This window comes from Aulonocara sp. 'chitande type north' Nkhata Bay, linkage group LG18 (assembly GCF_057382095.1).
Source record: "Aulonocara sp. 'chitande type north' Nkhata Bay isolate Kocher_YH1m ecotype deep benthic linkage group LG18, A_spYH_male_GT1.1, whole genome shotgun sequence".
In the NCBI taxonomy this organism is placed as follows: domain Eukaryota; kingdom Metazoa; phylum Chordata; class Actinopteri; order Cichliformes; family Cichlidae; genus Aulonocara; species Aulonocara sp. 'chitande type north' Nkhata Bay.
The window spans coordinates 20,166,844-20,172,684 of NC_141361.1; positions in this window are offsets into that span (position 1 = coordinate 20,166,844).

The following is a 5,841-nucleotide window of genomic DNA, read 5'->3' on the forward strand; positions in this document are numbered from 1 at the left end:
TTGTTCTGTCTGACTTTATAAACGTTTCTACAAATTGACTACAAATATAATCTAGTGTTTGATTCCTTTGCTTTACTTTGACTAATTCTGCAGCATTTCTCAGTTTTTCTTCAGCAGGGTCAGTAGAAGGTTCTGGGTAAATAATTAAACCACTCGTAAATAGGTGGACTTGGTTTATCCTATCACTGGCCTTTGCACTGGACCCAACACTCAAAATCCACTAAAACAGAGCAGCAGGAGGAGGAGGAGCAGGGGAATGATCAACAAAATAAAGACTGTGAGCTCCTTCCCATCTAACCACAGTTAGACTTTTTGAAAATGGCTGTTTTTATGTTTACTAATAATCACAATACTTGCTAACAGTTGTGATGAGAAAGTAGACCCTTAAACATGATTTTTATCACAGTCCAGTGCAGCCAATAGCATGCTATATTTTACTTGAAGCATGTATATTTTTCCCCTCAGTCTGTACTTTACCCCATTCACTTCCCCAAAACATCATGGGTGACCAACTCCTGCACTGGGGTGGACCCTGATAAGTTCTGATTGATTGCACCCTTGATTCTGCTTATGGGTCAGACTCTGTATTGATTGTCTGATTGATTCAGGTGAGGGAGGTGAAAAGGAGAACTACACAAGTTTACAGTGTCAACACAAGTACAGGAAGTGCAGAATTATTAGGCAAGTTGTATTTTTGAGGAATAATTTTATTATTGAACAACAACCATGTTTTCAATGAACCCAAAAAACTCATTAATATCAAAGCTGAATGTTTTTGGAAGTAGTTTTTAGTTTGTTTTTAGTTTTAGCTATTTTAGGGGGATATCTGTGTGTGCAGGTGACTATTACTGTGCATAATTATTAGGCAACTTAACAAAAAACAAATATATACCCATTTCAATTATTTATTTTTACCAGTGAAACCAATATAACATCTCCACATTCACAAATATACATTTCTGACATTCAAAAACAAAACAAAAACAAATCAGCGACCAATATAGCCACCTTTCTTTGCAAGGACACTCAAAAGCCTGCCATCCATGGATTCTGTCAGTGTTTTGATCTGTTCACCATCAACATTGCGTGCAGCAGCAACCACAGCCTCCCAGACACTGTTCAGAGAGGTGTACTGTTTTCCCTCCTTGTAAATCTCACATTTGATGATGGACCACAGGTTCTCAATGGGGTTCAGATCAGGTGAACAAGGAGGCCATGTCATTAGTTTTTCTTCTTTTATACCCTTTCTTGCCAGCCACGCTGTGGAGTACTTGGATGCGTGTGATGGAGCATTGTCCTGCATGAAAATCATGTTTTTCTTGAAGGATGCAGACTTCTTCCTGTACCACTGCTTGAAGAAGGTGTCTTCCAGAAACTGGCAGTAGGACTGGGAGTTGAGCTTGACTCCATCCTCAACCCGAAAAGGCCCCACAAGCTCATCTTTGATGATACCAGCCCAAACCAGTACTCCACCTCCACCTTGCTGGCGTCTGAGTCGGACTGGAGCTCTCTGCCCTTTACCAATCCAGCCACGGGCCCATCCATCTGGCCCATCAAGACTCACTCTCATTTCATCAGTCCATAAAACCTTAGAAAAACCAGTCTTGAGATATTTCTTGGCCCAGTCTTGACGTTTCAGCTTGTGTGTCTTGTTCAGTGGTGGTCGTCTTTCAGCCTTTCTTACCTTGGCCATGTCTCTGAGTATTGCACACCTTGTGCTTTTGGGCACTCCAGTGATGTTGCAGCTCTGAAATATGGCCAAACTGGTGGCAAGTGGCATCTTGGCAGCTGCACGCTTGACTTTTCTCAGTTCATGGGCAGTTATTTTGCGCCTTGGTTTTTCCACACGCTTCTTGCGACCCTGTTGACTATTTTGAATGAAACGCTTGATTGTTCGATGATCACGCTTCAGAAGCTTTGCAATTTTGAGACTGCTGCATCCCTCTGCAAGATATCTCACCATTTTTGACTTTTCTGAGCCTGTCAGGTCCTTCTTTTGACCCAATTTGCCAAAGGAAAGGACGTTGCCTAATAATTATGCACACCTGATATAGGGTGTTGATGTCATTAGACCACACCCCTTCTCATTACAGAGATGCACATCACCTAATATGCTTAATTGGTAGTAGGCTTTCGGGCCTATACAGCTTGGAGTAAGACAACATGCATGAAGAGGATGATGTGGACAAAATACTCATTTGCCTAATAATTCTGCACTACCTGTATTTTGTCCTCTGAGTCCAAACAAAAAGTACACAGTTAAAAAACAGCCTTGCATGTGATTCAGGCATGGAAAAGCTTCACAGCCATTTGTCTGAGATCCCCTGCTTCAGTTAGTTGCCAACAAATTTTACAATTAGCTACACTCTGCTCAGCACCTCTTCTCTCTGTATGTCTGTATCACTCTCTGGGATGAGTCTCAAAACAATGATTAATGTGAAAGTAAAGCTTGGTGAAAGCATTCTTTAGGGATGTGTCCACTTTTAGGATGGGAATAAATATTTTTTCCTTATCAAAAAGATATGCAGGCAAAGCAGAAATATTTCCAGGATACTTGCATCTTGTTGTGCGGTCCTTTGGGTTCTTCATTCAGATCCAGCCAGAGTTTCAGGTCATAAATCCACTATGACTATGAACTGCTGAGACAGCTTTTCTGGATTAGCTTGCATCTCATCTTACTGAGTCACTTAGTGAATTTAAAATGACCTTTAATGTTTTCATTTTGAATTTACTGAACAAAAAAAGGCAATTTTCAAAAAGACATTCCTGTTTGTTTGTCATTTGGCATCCCATTTTATACTGTCTTTGCCATAGTTAGCGGAATTTGAGAGTGACCACTAATCTCAGCTGATATACCCAAGATATAGTGGTAAAAAAATGTTTTTCATTTACCTTTTAGGGCCCCAGCTGTGTGTGGGACGCTGGGATAAAGGCCTGGGCTCTCGCACCTTCACGCAGCTGACTGACCATGACGTAAATATACTCCATGACGTTCAATTTGTCCTAAAATTTTCTTCCCCTGGGCACCCTCTGTGTTCACCGAACATGTGACAAATCATGTGACACTTTTTGGCTTTTACTTCAGCTTTGTTAAAACTATTCTGACACCAGACGTCATCCTGCAGGTTTTCCAAAATTGTCATCTAACAATAATGCTACTCACACAGGCTGCCCTGCACCAGTTCTAACTACTCAGTTTAGCCTGCACTTGTTTAAACTGTCCAGTACTCTCACACAGTCTTTCAATAACCTATTATCATTCAATATGTTGTATTTTATAGTACATAAATCACCAAAATATCAACATCAGCAACAAATCCTGCACAGATCAAATGTCTGAGTAAAACAATGTAAAATGAATCACATGGACGTCACATGGAGCCCAACCTTTATATTTCTAGTTTTTCAAGCTTGATGTTCTTCTCCAGCCTCTTTAGGGTGCAGGCAAATTGTGTGCTAAACTGCACAGAAACAATTTGTGTGCTTGATCATATTTGAGCTATTTGAAAGATTGAATTTGAAAATAATCTGTTTTCTAAGTAACTGAGTTTATGCTTCTTCCGGTGACAGTGGGGGGGACATTGCTTAAATTTATTGAGTTAGTATCTTCATAGCACATTGAAAATGAACCTATTTAGTATTGTTGTGTAATGCAGCAGTCTGTCAGATGAGTTACTCAATAATCCTGGGTGAAAGGGAAGTTTTGAGCAATAGTGAACTGATAATTAACAGACCTATAACAGATTCGCTCCAAACAAAGTGCAAAAAACATCGAAATGACAGTTGACTGAGGTGCATGTGGCCACCAGTAGGTCAGATGTCAACTGCAAGAGGAGAGGACAACTTTCATGAGAACACAAACATTTTGTCACACAGTCAACAGACAGCACATGTGTGAGCATGTTTGTGATTCTGGCCCAAATGGAACCTCATAGGTAAACAAGATGATGTACAAACAAGAAAATAGAATTAAAGTTTCACTCAATGGACAATGATTCATCTGATAAATGACCAGCACTGACAGACAGTCTCTTGAAACAGACTCAGATTGTTCCAAATAAAGTCCAGTCACATGTTCAGCTGACAAATTATAGGTATGTAAAGATTATTGAGGCACAAATATCAAACCTCTTTCAGAAAGTTACAGAAATTGTGAGACGTCTCTGCACCATCGTGACCATTTCAGAGCCACTGGAGCTGAAGCTTTGCCTTAAAGACATTTCTGACATCCTGGCATGAATACTGTGGCAAGAAACAGGAGATAATTTAGTTATAAAAACACAACTAACTAACTATAAGAAATTATTTGTCAGCATGTCAGTATGGATGAGTGACAGTGTATGTGGAAATGGAAAGAAAGAACCCCATTGGCTGACAACGCTATTCAGTGGAGCCAATCAGTTACAGGCAAATATGTGATTTGCGTGCCCAGACATGCAAACACACACCCACGTGTCTAGTTTGCTATCCTCCAGTAAACTCCTGCAGGACAAAGTGCAGCATATCCAAAACAGACAATTAGACCCATGATTTTCTAACATTGTAGTGGAACAATACTGACAGACACTGACATGCGGTTTCTGCCACTTTTAGCTGCTGTGTAAATTAGCATTTTGTCCCAAACTGGAGTGCAAAAGTTATGGTCCAAATGAAGGACGCTGGAGGCAAACTTAACAACAAAAACAAAAAAATCATATATGAGGCAGTAAACACAGCACAAAATAGAGAACACAGAAAAAACAAAGCAATAAACAGACAAACACAGGAGATCACAGAGTGACTCAATCACAGAGAGAGGCACAAGACACTGAGACAAGGGAAGACAGGACTATTTATACACAGAGCGTGATTAGGGAAGTGCTGAGGGAACCAGCACAAGTGCGGACAATGGAGGAGGAGTTGGAACAGGTGGTGACCAGGGCGTGATGGTTCTGCAGTGATGTTACCTGCTTGTTTTCTGACTTCCTGGTTTTTATAAATCCTAAATTTGCAGTGATTTTTCTGCACACCTCATTTACCATTGTAGTCTGATTGAGCAGAGAAGAGATGGTATTATTGTGGAGTAGAAACTAAAAGAATTGTAAGCAAGGCACAAGAGACAGCTATCTAATAAAATAAAACAAAACTGGAAATGACCCAAAAGATAACTAATAAGCATAAACGCGAGAAACTAACACCTAATGTAGCGACTACAGGAAAACAAACAAAATGTCGCTGAGAGTTCGAGGTTGGGTTTTGTTGACTTTGTCTGACACGCTGCCAAAAAAATACACACAAAAAATAACACAAAAATGATTTATTCAATGAAATTCAACTCATAATAATGTGCACAAAATATATTCAAAATAATCACAGCAACCAAAATGAAATAGTGGTGAACAAAAAAATATGGACACACCCAGGAGTCTATATAACTCCACCCTTTTGACCTGGTACCTTCTTACCAGCCTGAGAACAAAGAACATAACAGAAAGTCATCCAATCCTCCCATTAATCACTCCATCTGTCAAATCTACCAAATTACCACTGTCAGATGCTTTGGTGAATAGAGACTTCCTTTACATTCGTCTGTTTGTTTCGTTGTACAATTTCTGCTCAACTTTCATGTAAATTTTGTGCTTGAGTCGAGCTTCGTGTCTGATTTGTGTCTCTCCAAACCTCCAGACTCACGCTTTGTCAGTCATATTTGCGTCTCTGAGCTCTCTCCTCTCCATCTCCTCTCCTCTCCTCCTGTGCTGCATCGCTTTGCCTCGTGGCCGCCCGCCACTGATGATGCTGAAGCTGATGTCATCACCGCCTCCCAGCATCCCTGGCACAGCTGCACCGCCATTTTCCCTGCTT